General features: G+C 39.5%; 1 long non-coding RNA gene across 1 annotated transcript in view; it reads right to left on the bottom strand.

Moving 5' to 3' along the window:
• Window positions 1-10271, bottom strand: part of LOC101751181 — a 344852-nt gene extending 334581 nt beyond the window's left edge. Inside the window, exons 1-4 of the long non-coding RNA XR_005840735.2 lie at window positions 10011-10271; window positions 9758-9877; window positions 7587-8457; window positions 2923-3837 (exon numbers count right to left, since the gene is read on the bottom strand). This is a non-coding gene — a long non-coding RNA (uncharacterized LOC101751181). The remainder of the gene's footprint in view (window positions 1-2922; window positions 3838-7586; window positions 8458-9757; window positions 9878-10010) is intronic.
• Between the last annotated feature and the right edge of the window lie 4028 nt (window positions 10272-14299).

Genomic DNA, 14299 nt, shown 5'->3' with positions numbered 1-14299 from the left:
CTTAGTTTTTGCATTTGAGTATGTATTCAAAACTGCTCCACTGATACTTTCTGAACATAGACCATCAATGACCACAGCTTTTATTCCAGGAGACGCATTTAGGTAGCAACAGCTCATAAAAGACACTAAATAAATCTTAGATCTCTGCAGCTCAGATTGATATATTATACATTGGTCACTGCTGCATGTTGATGGCTTTCCTGCAACGTGGCCTGTGTCTTTTTTTATTATGTACATTCTTGGTGAATGTTGGGGAGATTGATCCCATTCTGTTATCCAGATTTTAAAACAGATGTGAAGCAAAAAGCTGTAGAGGGTTCAGGGAAGAAGTGCAAAAAACTCAGACATCCTGAGAACGAACCTTGTAGGGACCTGCTTAGGTCTGTCAAAGAGGATTGAGAACTAGCATGATACCACTGTAAAAATACCTTCACCAAAAAAAAGTACCAGTTACTGAATAAGCCTAAAACAATTAGTAAGTGTGATTAGCAAAGGAAACTACTAAGGAATTAACATCTCTAGATCTTCTGTCTTCACAATTAGAGAGGTATCTGCTCTAATTGGACAGTGGTAGGAGGTAACAGGGTGAACTTTAGTCTTCTCAGTGTCAACCTACAGTATTAAGTATTGCCTTCTAGACTTAAATTATATTCATCTCTCAAGAAAGTTTCATCAAGGTTGTTATGGGGTTTAATTCAAAACCAGCCTTCTTTCCAAATAAAAGCTCTGAAAGGAAGTATGTTTTTCCCCCTCCCATAAATATTCCTTTTGAGGGATTAAAAAAAAAGGCCTGAAGGACAGTTAGCAGTCATAGGAAAATATTCAACATTACAGTAATGTGTACTTTATGTCCTTTCAAATTCTTCTATAAAGCAGCCTTATCTGGTTATTTCTAGTAGCCCTGTAACTTAAAGATTACCATAAACCATAGAACAGAATCATTTCCATGCCATCCAGAAGTTCTTTCAACTTGATCCTCTCTACACCATGAGCTGGGAATTCTGCATCTGTTATTATTTTATCTTAAGAAATTGCTTAAAGGAATTGTAGGCTCCTAACATTTTACAAGGCAGTTAAGTACAGTGTGGAATTTGCTTTTAATATTCATCCTCTTCTTATGAATTTCCATATTTGAGTTTAAACCTGGAACCTGAAGACAGACCTTTAATTCATTTATGTCTTAAACTCAATACCAGTTTACCAGTTTTTTAGATTATTCTATTCTGGGAAACCCAAGATGAATTTGTTAGCAGAGGAGAAAACTGATCAGAATTCTTTCTCTCTCCTTAAAAGCTGCACTAAAATTGCGTTGCCAGCTAAATCCCCCTCAAGTTCAGCACAAGGAGCTTGCCATAACGTAACATTAGAAATCATGAAAATCCCAAAAGGCATGAGAAGGTGTTGAAGGGGGGTCAAAGAGCATGATAGACATGAAAAGGCTTTTTTGCAGCTGGTTCCTTTCTCCTATCAACTGTACAAATGCAGGCAAGGGAGCAGGATGGTGGCAGAGAAGTGAGGCTGGATTGTGAAAGGGACACGCTTTCCATCCATGTCCAGGAAACCAGTGAGACAAAAGGCACACAGCAGCAACCACATGGCAAGGGGGCTTCAGAAAACACGCTGCTTCCTCTGTTGTTTCCTCAGAAACCCAGGATCCATAGCTTAGTTTGTTTTTCCAAGGAAATAATTAAAGATGTGGATTAAAAAAAAAATTAACAAAAGACTGACCCTTCCTCCTTTCTTTTCCTTCTTTTTTGCTGCCTGCCCACTTTAAGGGAAATCATTTTCATACCCCCTTCTGCTCTCCATACACAATGACAGCCCCGACGCTGGGGCAGAGATTGGTTTACATCCCAGTAGAAGGGAATACTTAAGGAAACCTTTGGCAGCATTATAGATTGAAGTGCAAGGAGATGGTTTTATCAGGAGGCATCAAGGCTATTATTGTCCAAATAAACACTTGCTTTGCCAGACACGATCTACAGCTGCTGCACAGAGACCCTTGAATTTCATCTGAATTTCAATCTCCTCATCCTTTCTGCTTTTCCTACTTCACTGTTCTCAGACCTGAATAGCCTACTGTAGGGGATTACTTCACTTTTTCCATCTTAATAGGCTTCACTAGGCTCTGACTCCTGACTTCCTGCCCACGACTCTAGTTCCCACTTCATCTAGATTTAGGAAGCTTTAACACATCCCTTTTTTCCTCCCCAGCTCCTTCCATTTGCCAGGGACAGGATGCTCCCCGAGACCTTGCTATCATGATGCAGCATTTCACTGCTGATCAGAACAATGCTCTTTCAGCACACTGAAAACCCACACTGATACGCACCTCCTCACATGCATTAGAGACAGACAAATTACTCAAAAAAAAAAGTCACTGAGACATGCTTTCCAGAAGAGCATTAAACTCTTATCATTTTCCACTTTCTGATACTTGTGCCGTTCTTAGTCTCCCAGACACACGAGTGACAAAGTACAGCAGGAGAAACCATTCCTGCAGCATCATTGCAACATCAGAAAATAAATGGAAGCAGCTTCACTAGAAGACCATTCCTCAGCGATTTCAAAGACTTGCAGGAAGAAAAAGAGCAGGCAGGAGCAACAGTGCTTCAGGCAGCTACATTGTTTTGTCGTTTTTTCTCTTCTCATATCAATATTTTTCCAGAAATAATTCCAGCAAACTGACTCAAAGTGCGAAATCCACCACACATAACCATCAAAAGTTAATTCACTGCTTACTTTTTCCTTCCCTCCTCTTCCCTTAGAACTTCTTTCCCTCCATCTTAGAAACTGAGTCTTAAACATCCAAAACATTCAAAGTATCTTTGTAACTTCCGACGCTTCAACACAAAACACCGTCATATCCAAAGACCACTAAAAAACCGCATAACTCAATAATAAATTTAGCCAGTGACTTACCGGAGTAGTCCCCCTTCATTCTCGAGCAATCCTCGTGGTCAAACCACCATCTTTTTCCCAATCTTGTTCCAGCTCAAAACGTAGCTTGACGGCATCCCGGGGGAGCAACTTCACACCGATCAGTTCTCCGAACAAACAAAAGTCAAACCCCCCAGGGGGGAACTTATATTCAGGCCCTGATTTGTAGCGCAATTACTCGCAGCTGGGTGCTCAGGCCCACAGGTTCAGCTGTCCCTGCACCATCATCAAGTCTAGAAAGTTCCACCTGTGAGCACTCTCTTCTATTGGCTGACCCGCGAGTAACGTTTTGAATCTCGCGTGTGGTTGTTTAACATGCTAATTGATCTCCTGAGCTTAATTACAATATCTTTTTCAGTTTTCTGCACTAAATAATGGGAAAGCAGCTTTTCAATCAGGTGAATCTCTCTTTGAACATTTTGAAAGTTAGAAACTCCCAGCAAACTCTTGCCCTTGATTCTTACTGACGCTGCAAAGACGGAACGCTCCGCGTGCAGGTTCTTGCAGGTGGTGTTCTGGAGAACAGCTGCGTGGCTTACAAACAACTACGACAACAAAAGGTAAGCTTTAAAGGATAATTGAGCTTTATCTGGTACTTCGGTTCGTTCACGTGCAGCTAAAAAACCCTGAAAACCCGGGTTTTGTGTTCTTTGAGGTTTCCATCCGTTATCTTTCTTTAGGAGTTTTGTGAAGGCAAATTTTGTGTCCTCAGGATGTTTCTGGACCGTTAGCAGCTTCTGCAGCTCCCCCTTTCGAATGCAGATAGGGGTTTTGCATGGGGATAACACGCAGTTATCCTCCGATGATTATCTCTTGGGTTACCCTATAGCTCATTTTTGCAGGAGGCAGTCAGGTCTGAGCATTCTGAGTGTGCAGATTTTGTTTGTTTTTCTATGCCTGAAAAGCAAGACTTCATTAGTTTTGCATTTCAAGCCTTAATCTTTAAGTTCCTCACTTTCCACCACCTACTCAAAATCTGAATGCAACGTTTCTAAACCACTTCAACTTGATATACTCTATTTAGCTTGCTAAATCTAAAGAAACCTTTCACAGTCCTCCTGGTGATGGGCATCAGCGTTAAATGTAGCATGTGGGAGCCCCTTGCTTTGGATTTCCTTGGGGCATAGACAAGCCGTGTTGTTCCTGCACCTCGATGAAATGATGAGACAAGAAGGAACCTTGTCTAACTGAGCCGACTTTGGGTCTGGGTTTCAAAAGCTGCTGTCAGCCAGGAAGGGGTCGATGTTTAGACCATTAAAATTTTCTCCTTGATTGGTCTGGAAAAATAGAGAGCCTTCCTTTCATGCTAGCAAATGAAATACACATATGCAAAATAAATACAAGTTTAGTTTCTTTCTACACTGCAGTTTACTACAAATAAACAGACCTGTCCTTCATAGACACACCAGCAGGATTCCTCAAAACGCAGAGCCACTTGCAGAACTGTACAGCAGTTGTTACAGTCCTTGATCATGTCGTCAGCATATCTCTATCTGTTTTCCCATGAAATTGAAGTAATTAATGGCTTAACACATGTCTGTAGTTGAACTATGACCCTACAGATACAGTAAAAAAAAAAAAAACTAGCAGGATTTTTTATTTATGTATCTGTTTCCATTTAAAGAATATGTGCTCTAAAGACTCAATCAAGTCTCGAGGTTTCAATTTGAAATCTCTTTCATTTTGTAAGAGACCAGTTTTCAGCCTATTGCAAATAGTAAGTAAGAGCATGACATGCAAAGTTTGATATATTTAAATCAACTTCCACTCAGAAGTGCTGATTTATTTATTTATTTATTTATATTGCAGGTGTCTGTTTTGTGGGGAAGGTCATAATTAATACATGTGCTTCATTCTAACCAGCTGTCTTTATATATAGATAGATAGGTGTTCATTAATTTCGTAAACTACTGGTTTCAAGTAAAATAAGGGGAAGATTTTATTCCTGTTATGGTTTCTCAGTCTCTGTGAAATAACCTGGGTGTAGGACTAAAGTAGGTTGCACTTTTACTCTTTTGAACCCTGTTTAGGTTGACACTTCCATCACTGCTCCATTTCTTGTGTCACCTTGGCTTTCCCTCTCTGTTTTGCAAGTGAAAACTTCAGGCTTGACCTGAGACCAGCAGTGAGCTGCATCTGATAACAAGTCTCCATGTACCTGTGTGGTCTGATGTCAGAGAAATAGCATGGAAATGGGAAATCAGATGAAATTACATGATTCTTATCTTCCCCCCCTGTAGAGGGCAACAGCTACTGATGTAGAAGTGGCTTAAAGTGAAGGGAAACCAGCAACAATGATTTTTCATGAAGTTTTCAAGACCTCTAGCAGAAATTAGCAAGGGGCCCTAACATCATTATTAACTATGCAAGACTATTGTTTATTTTTACACAGGAACTAAAGGAGAAAGTATCTGTGCTTATTTTTCTTTACTTAGCTGAAGAAATTGTATAGCTTTTTGAAAGGGTTAAATAATTTCCTCCTTTCCTGCACTCCTAAGGCTTTTCTTGCGCGTGTGTGTGTGAGTGTGAGGTTCCCCGCTAACCACAACTCTGTTTTCCAAAAGGAAATTAAAATGAAATACATCAGGCATGCTGGGACTTCACACTTCAGAGACTTATAAAGCAATGTCGCCTGTTTAAATTGATTGTCACTTTAACTGCCCACAGCTACTCTTCAGGAAAGGAGCTTAAGGTTTTACTGTTCTTAATGGGACGATATCTCTCTTCCAGTGACTTAATTTAGGCTGTGCTGAAACTCCCATTAAAAGCAGGACCATTAATATTTCATTAAAAATGCCAATGATGTCAGGGCAGCAGAAAGCTACCTGCCAGTCTGCAGGAAAACCATCCTCTTCCCCTGTTGCATCCCACAGGAGGGAGAAAAGAGCATGGCAAAGGGTTGTTGAAGCCTCTGCTGTTTCTCCAAGGACTGCAGCTCTCCTTGTTGCATTATTGTTTGTGCCTATGCCATAATTCCTTTCCTGATAACTGGTGTATTGCAAATCCTATAAACAAAAATAGGTGGTGGCCAGAGGTCTTGAGAGGAGGGGATTAAGAACTGCTCATTTCTACAGCACTCATTTCTGTATCTGTTTTCAAAGGAGAGTGTAGGAGAACAATGAGCATGGAAATGGGGAGATGTATAACAAAGAAGCAATGGTAGCTTTAACAGATTAATAGCTACAGCCTTCCAGATATGCCATAAATTTGAATGTATTTGAACACTGTGTAACACATCTTCAGCCAATGTAAATTTTTGCACTTCCCTGATTGCAAACTCTAAGCAGCTGTGACACTGTGCAGCATTAGAGGTTGCGTTTCCAGAATTCCTTTAAAATCAAGGAACTCTTTTGTTTGTTTCTCCATCATGAAAAACAAAGGAAACAAATAAACAACAAAAATAACAACTAAAAAACTAAATAAATGTAAGAAAATAAAAAGGAAGCATTTGTGCCTTGTAGATTCTACAAGGCTCCAGCACCAAAATGCCAGGCATCCAATCTGGTCAGCTGCAGGCAGTAGGAGCAGAACTTCCAGCAAACGTGGAAGCTGAGGCTCTCCAGCCCAAGTGCCCATGAAATGTCATTTCTTAAATATCTTATCTTTTTCACTGCAAAATGGAAAAGCCCAGGGATTTGTCCAGATGTCAGACATGCTGCAGTGCTGGGCTGGCTGTGGGAGTGCGGCCCTTCCAGGGGGTGGAGAGGGGTACAGGGGACAGGGAGCTGTGCAGCACCACCTAACCGCCTGCCCTCAACCTGAAATACTGCTATTTTGATATATCTCGTTGAATCTTAGATTCTTTAAGGACTGCTGAAACCCTGAGGACTCTACTTTAGACTCTGCGGTTTGCATTTTATTATTATGGATTCCATATATTAAATGAGGAGAAGGATATTTTCCAATTTTGAGGTTGTCAGCATTCATTTCTCTTTGCGGGTTTGACACATACGTCATCTCAGGAATTTTTTTGACTGACAAATGCCTTCCAACCCAAACTGTGCCACGCACATCGATCTCACTGACTGAATCTGTGAGCTACTTCCAGTGCTATGGGATAATAATTACATATTAAAATGAAATAAGCACAAAGAAACTGGAAGAGATAATTCATTGTATTTTAACACAAAATATTTCATTCATCGAAACTTCTTTCTAGTGTCACTATATCTAACTTCTGGGCCTAAACTTATGGGTTTTACAGCGTCAAATATAAAGAAATTAGTGTGTTCCTTTTCTTATACAAATATATGCATTTTTTATGATTAGATATGGCTATTAGACATCATCGGGCTTTGGTTTCCTGATTGTTGATTATATCAAACCATGTCAGAATAAGAACTGTGGAAAAAAAAGAGGTTTTCAAATCTTAAAAGCAAAAGCTTGAAGTGATAATCTGTGCATTGGAAGAAGATTCATAGGAATTATATACTGATAGGAAAGGGCTGCAATAGTGCAGGCTTTATTGTCCTGAAGTCTCATTTCAAAGTTTGGGAACAGTTCTAGTTTATGAGTACAGGCCAGAGAGTAGCTAGTTATAAAACAGCATTAATATAAATCAAAGTTATTAAAAAAAGAGTGAGCGGGTTATGTTTGAGATATTTCTAAACTTCTAGCTTTAGAGAAATAGGAAATGACATACATACATGGAGATCCCAGAAGAAAAATACAGCGTCCATTTAAGCGTCAAGGAAAGATGCTGTATATATATTGATATACTGCAAAGTGAAATTTGTGTAGCGAAGTCATTTGAAAGGAAGCTGGAGCTCGCAAGCTGCGTAATTTCCATGGTCATTTCCCACTTCTCTTCCTGAATACACTGCTAAAAGCCAGTCTCCAAAGGCCATCACCAGTAAAGTGCCGTAAGTGGTGCTTATGGCACGTTACTGCCCCACCAGGGAACCTGCAGCCGGAACCTCGGCGTTTTGTGCATGGCTACCAGCAAAATGAGACCAGACAAACCTCTTAGAATAATGGGATAAGTGGAAAGGCTTTATCCAAACAGGAAACATGAATTTTCCACTTGTGCTCTTCTTGTCCGTTGCTTTGGATCCTGATGAATGTTTCTTTTCAGCCCGGCTCAGCATCTGACAGCTTTATTCAGCAGTACAAGTAGCTGGCAGTGATGGACGCATATTGTTCGGTGGGGACTGTGTTTGATTTTAACCTTAACTGAGCCACTCTCCATTCTCTAAGCAAAGTCATTCACATATTCATGTTTTGACTTGAGTAGGTGCTTAATTCTGGTCACATCTTGTCATATTGGACCATAGGAACGTACTTAGATCATGGCCATACCTTATTGACCCAGGCTTATAATGATCCTGGCCCTGTTTCCATTACAACATTTGGGCAGTTTCCGATTCTGAAGTGTCTGTTCAGGCTCTCAAATGCATTTCACCCAAAGTTCTGAAGCTTTCTGCTGTCCTTTGTGCAGCTTTTGCTCTTGGTGGCATTTCTGGGCAGCTTCTGTTGTCTCTTTTAACACCACATGTTCAGCAAGGATATCTAATATACCTGTTGACAAAAGCATGTTTGCACACAGTGTGTGTATGTGTATGTGTGTATACATATAAAAGTTATATGAGTATATTTCCTTTCCTCTCTGCTGAAATCAACTAAAATTGCATCAGTATCATCTTTTACCTGAAAAAAAAGATATTGTTTCTTGCAGCATAAAGAAAATATCAAAGTCCAAAAAGCATGACAGACATGTATGAAAACTCAAAACGAGGGCATAAATCAGAGCTATCCTAAGAATTTTTATTTAAAGCAAACAAGCAACCAACCAACTTCTGAAGGCTATCTCGTATGGGAGGGGATTCTGCCTCCTGACTTTGCAACATTTTCAGAGGCAAAAAAGGGAATTAAATTTGAAACGTGTAATTGTTCCCAGTTTCAGAGCTTCTTCAGTTTTAGTTCTAAGCAAGGAAGGGGCTGTAATCAGTATGCTCAGCTCACAGTCTGCTCTGGAAGGCTGAGCCAACAACGCTGCAGAGAGAACGTTCTCTGAGGTCTTCACCAGTTTGCAGCATGCTGTGTCTTAGGGCTGCAGGAGGATAATGAGTTACAAAAGGTTGAGAAATATCAGAGAAAAAAGGGATGGTTCTCTGTCAGGCACCCACTTTGTGGTCGTCTTCAAGAAAGAGGAGATGAGTAGAATACAGCAGCAGCATAAAAAAAAAAAATGGTAAAAAAAAAAAGCTATATTCAATTCTACTCTATTGCAGAAAAGTAATTAAAATCCTAGCTGCTGACTCTTTCCCCTGGGATAAAATTTTTACTGGAAACGAAAAGGAAGGGTGGTTGAACTGTGGAAACATTTACCAGCTGCAGGTATAATACTGTGTCTGTTGTCAGAGTGAACATTTCATTGGTTTATTTCTGGAGGATTATTTAGAGGGTTGTGGTCTTACGTCCAGGTCTCAAGAAAAAAAAAATATAGCCTACGAGGTGTGCCTTCTTTCTACAGAATAGTGATTTGTTATGTGTTTGTCTGAGTTAAATATAGCAGCCAGTCATTTTGTGCAGTCCGATATTTTATCCTGCTAACTTTTAAAAAAGAAAAAAAAAAAAAAAAAAAAGAAATTCTTGTTTGGATAGATGAAAAAGTCAGCAGAAAAACCACAGCCCCTCGGTTTGTTTCCATGGGGGTTCGGGTGCTCAGCGGTGTAAAATTCAGTGCTTGGTGAATATGATCGAGGAGACCAGCAACCACATTTCGATGCTCTCTATTGATCTTTTTCTGGACTGTGACTGTCCCTGAGCCCTACAGAATCCTTATGGGAGAAGAATAATTGTGTATTGTTGAACTCACCTTGATTTCATGGAGGGAGGAGAAAGATGCAGATGGCCCCACTGATGCTTACTTGTCCTCACAGAAGGTCCTCTGTCGTACTGCTCATGCTGCTGGGTGAGGTCAGCAGCTATGGACATGCTGCAGATGAAAGGAATAATAGAAATGTAATATGGCACTGGTGATCATATGTTTCGAGGTTACAGCAGCTTAACAACTCATGTGGATGGTGCTTTCTTGCTTTTAGCAAAGTCTGAGGGGTTTTCTTACATACTTTTTTTCTTTTTGAACACTGATTCAGTTTTCTCTGCTCCAAGCAGTCACTGATGTTGCAGGAGGCTTCAGTTGCTCAGTTCACAGGCTTCATTGGGAAATACCAGCTACATAGCAGTATCTCTGAATGACATCCAACAGAGATATTTATTTTTCCTCAACAAGATTTATTTGGCTCCTTTCCAGGGCTCTGCCTTTTCCCTGTACTCCTTGAATTTTCCTGGAGGTCCCACTTTTCCTGACTGCCTGCATTCACTGCTCTGACCTGAGCAGCCCACAGCCAAGTACATCTCCCCACACAGAGAGCTGCCTCTCATTCCTTTCCTATCAGTTCGCTCAAGGAACTGGGCTTTGTGTATCATTTTGTACCTTCACTAAGCAACATTTACTGGCTTATGGGGGTTTCTTGGTAGATATGTTTTCTGCTTTATCTTCCCTTACATTCTCATTACAGTCTGTAATGGGATAAAGACACATATTGAAAATCCTGTCTACTTTGGGCCTGAGACTATTTACTTAAGTGAGCTGACTTACATATTTTGGTTTAATAATTACAACTCTTTCCCCTTGCAACAATTTGGTGAACCCTACTATTTTCTCCCACTGAAGCCCAAAGAAGTATTTACACAGCGGTGTGCTTCTCAGGCTAAACACTGATGTGATACTCCTCTAATCATGGGAATCAGCACAAAGATTATTGATTAAGTTTTATTTTTTCCAATGATATTTGAATCAAGCCTACAAGGAGAAGACGGTGAGCCATTCTCTGTAGGTGGGAAGGAGCAGGGGAAGATGCTTCCTGCCTTTAAGGTGCAGAAATGTAGCTCAGCTCGCTTCACTGAAGAGCAAATAATACCGAATGGAGCAATAAGTGGGTCTAAAACATTTTCTTCGATGTGAATGGGAGCTAGTAATGCATTTGAAGTGTCAGTTTTATCTATATGAAGATGGAATAGAGCTTCTGGGCAGAACTGACACCTACTAAGGATAGCTGAAGGTAAATGTGCTATTTCCTCTGTGACTTGTCTGGGCCATCATGTCACACGGAAAGATGAATAACACATAGGATAGGAGAGAGGTTATGTTGAGCCCAGGAGGATATCCAGAAACAGTTCCTCTGGAAGTAGATAACCTTAGTGCAAACAGATGGACCTCACCAGTATTAATATTAGCTTTGGGAAAGACTTTTGTTCTCACAGATGAAAAAATACAGTTTGGTTCTCTTTGCCCAATTTCTCTGGATTAAGGAAGCTAAGAGCTTCACAGCATTGGCACTTTTCCTTCTGGTTCCTGATATGGCAAAGGAAAAGGAACAGGGAAAAGGAGAGTTATGGGAACATGTCCTACTAGGTGTGATTTCTACACTGAAGGGACTATTTTTGTTGTTTTATGCTTTTGGTGCCAGTTTTCCTTTCCCTACTTAGAACAGATTAAGAACCACGTTATGTGCCTTCTGTTGTTTGTGATGATGATGTTCTGGTTGCCAAAGTCAAGTTAGAGCGAGTAAGCTTTTCTATCTTTATCATTTCTGATTTAAAATGCCAATGGATCTCTTGCTTAATCCAGGGGAAAGTACCCTAAGTAGGAACATACTTTGGTTTGCAGTTTATTTTTCTCTGCTTTTCCTTCCCTAATTCAAACAAACCAACATTTTCTTTGATTGGTGCTGTTAAATCGAAGGATGGTATTTGCCTGGAGTCTCCCTGCTACTCCTGGTGGGTTGGATGTGGGTTGTTACAATAAACATAATGACATGCTGGAAATAGCTGGAGTGGTACCAAGTTGTGGGCTACTTATTTCTTAATCAGGCTTGTTAAATAAACAAAGCATCAGGGCTGAAAAGTGAAAATTTAATTATCTGTTCATTACTGTAGCTGCTATTGAATCATGAACTGTGAAAATAGCAAAAGAAAAAAAAAGTACAATATAATTTCAAAATGTGGTATATTAGTTTTGGAAATAGAATCTACTGATGTGGCTTGAAGGTAGCAGTGTGTGCATCCAGAGATATCCTAGCTTAATACTATTCTAAAATCCAGATTTCAAAACATAATTATGGCTACTTTCCTTTTTCTCTCGTTGGTGACTTTCTATAGGCTATATCTTGTTCCATTCAGGAAATGTCTGTGATATTGAGGGCAATCCATGATTTGAATTTCACACAGCGAACTGCAGCTCATGAACTGGTTATAGTATAACATTGGGTAAAGAAGAGTAAAAGTGTCTTCCAGAGAGTTTTTTTTTTTTAACTGTTTCTGAGTCTCTAAAGATCATTCATTCATCTCTTAACAAGGGGATAAATATGCTTTAACGTGTTTGTGCTCGGTGAGTTGCTCTGAAAATATAGGCTTATCTGAAATAGTAATCCCTAATGAGCATGGTTATCTGCTGCCAGGTAGAAGAAAAGTGGTGCTTCACATTGGTAAACTTACAGGTGTCTGTTTACGTATGTGTTTTATTCTTTAAATTAGATCATTCGGCAGCGCAACTTTTACATGATGATATTAATAAAACCTCTAGAGAATACTGCAAAATGAGTGCCTTATAGCTTGATTAGAGTGCCAAGTCCAAGAAACTTGTCGATGGGATATCTCAGCATCATTTTTCCATTGCCTCTCACTAAGATTCAATTACAAGAATAGGTCTTTTCAACCCAATGTCTGTCCTGTCTATTAAAGGACCTGTCAGAAGATCACATCATGCTTGAACAAGGACAGCAAGATGTTTAAGTCCTTCAGTGCTGTTCCTCTAATGCAGTCCTACCATTACACCTGACTCCTCCAGATACAGTCATGTTCAATAGTACCTTGCAGAGTTTCTTTGTCACCTAGTTTCTTTATATTTACTAATTGTTAGGTTAGATGTCCTGTTTCTGGGTCAAGGCTATTCACTTACTCACTGTAAAATACAGTGGATATAATTCAGATTGATAGGGCATCAGCTAGGCTAATCCTTCTCCAGTGGCAACAGTGTCGGACATTCCTGTTGCTACAATGTCATCGTGATCAGAAACATTCATGAATTTTATTTTGCTCCACAAAGATGAAATGATTGGAGGTGGGGAATGTGCTTCATATTCAGAAACTTTTTTCCCTTCTCTGTGGTAATCACTTACATTTACATATGTACACACATGCAAACATACACATAAACATATAAATACATATCGTTTTTGCTCAGCTCTTAAAAATGTTCTGCATCTAGTGCATGAAGCCACATTTACCACTAGCTGGAGAGAAAACATACTAGTATGAAATCAAATATTTGGCTTGTTAAATGCAAGATGTAATTACATTCACTTGAACACACTTACACCCGGGAAAGAAACCATATTTTTTGGAAAAAAAATAATTTTCAAAGGTGTTTTCATGTCTATCCTGGGAGACAGAAAAAGCAGAGGTGACTTTGCTCTAAATATAATAATCTGCTGCTTCTTTTTTAAAAAATATATCTGATTTTTTTTTTTTTTTTTTTTTTTTTGCCACAGCCCAAATCCTATAATTATAAAGTAGCCTTTGCAATGAAGTTTTTTACCCAATTAGTACATGTTGGGTTCATGAAGCAACTTTTTTTTCACTAAAGGTTTAAAAAAAAAAAAAAAAAAGCTTTTTAGAGAAAACATCCAAAAATAGACAGCTAAAGATCTGGCTGCTCCCTGATCCCTGGCAGACCCCACCTCTTAACGTGCATATGGGCATAAGCAGTTTAAACCACTTGCCAGAGCTGTAAGCTGAACCTCACTGAGGACAGGGTGATGATTCTTTCTGGGAGCCTGAGCTGTTTTTTTGGGAGCCCAGTTAAGCACCTGCAGTAAGCAGACTGGTAGTTTGTTTAATATTGATAGAGTTTCCCACTTTCCTAAAACTAAGCATGCACTTAATTGTGTTGCTGGACTGAAGTCTGAGATAGATGAGATGAAATAAGGCCCGAATGGAGACATTTCCCCTTCCAGGCAGATTATTCACTCCATATTGCTTTCCCTTAGACTTCAAACTTTGCTTGAATTCTGTCTGCAATAATCTTTGATATCAGACAGAAACAGGGAAGGCTTTTATTTTCAAACATTTTCAGCCAAATTTTGCCACCTTCAGAGCTCCAGTTGCATCCCTAGTGTAACCTTGTTCAAAGCAAAGGAGATTTTAATCAGATCTAAATTTGTCCCTGAAGATTCAGATGAGTTTCATGGTGATGCTGTAACTCAATTTATTGCAAAATAAAAAATCTATTACATCTTTGTTCAGTTGGTTATCTTCTAGCCTAAATAAATGACTGCAAGAATTATGCTGCTCT

This window comes from Gallus gallus, chromosome 18 (assembly GCF_016699485.2).
Source record: "Gallus gallus isolate bGalGal1 chromosome 18, bGalGal1.mat.broiler.GRCg7b, whole genome shotgun sequence".
Lineage (NCBI taxonomy): Eukaryota > Metazoa > Chordata > Aves > Galliformes > Phasianidae > Gallus > Gallus gallus.
This window is presented reverse-complemented; position numbering and strand designations above follow the sequence as displayed.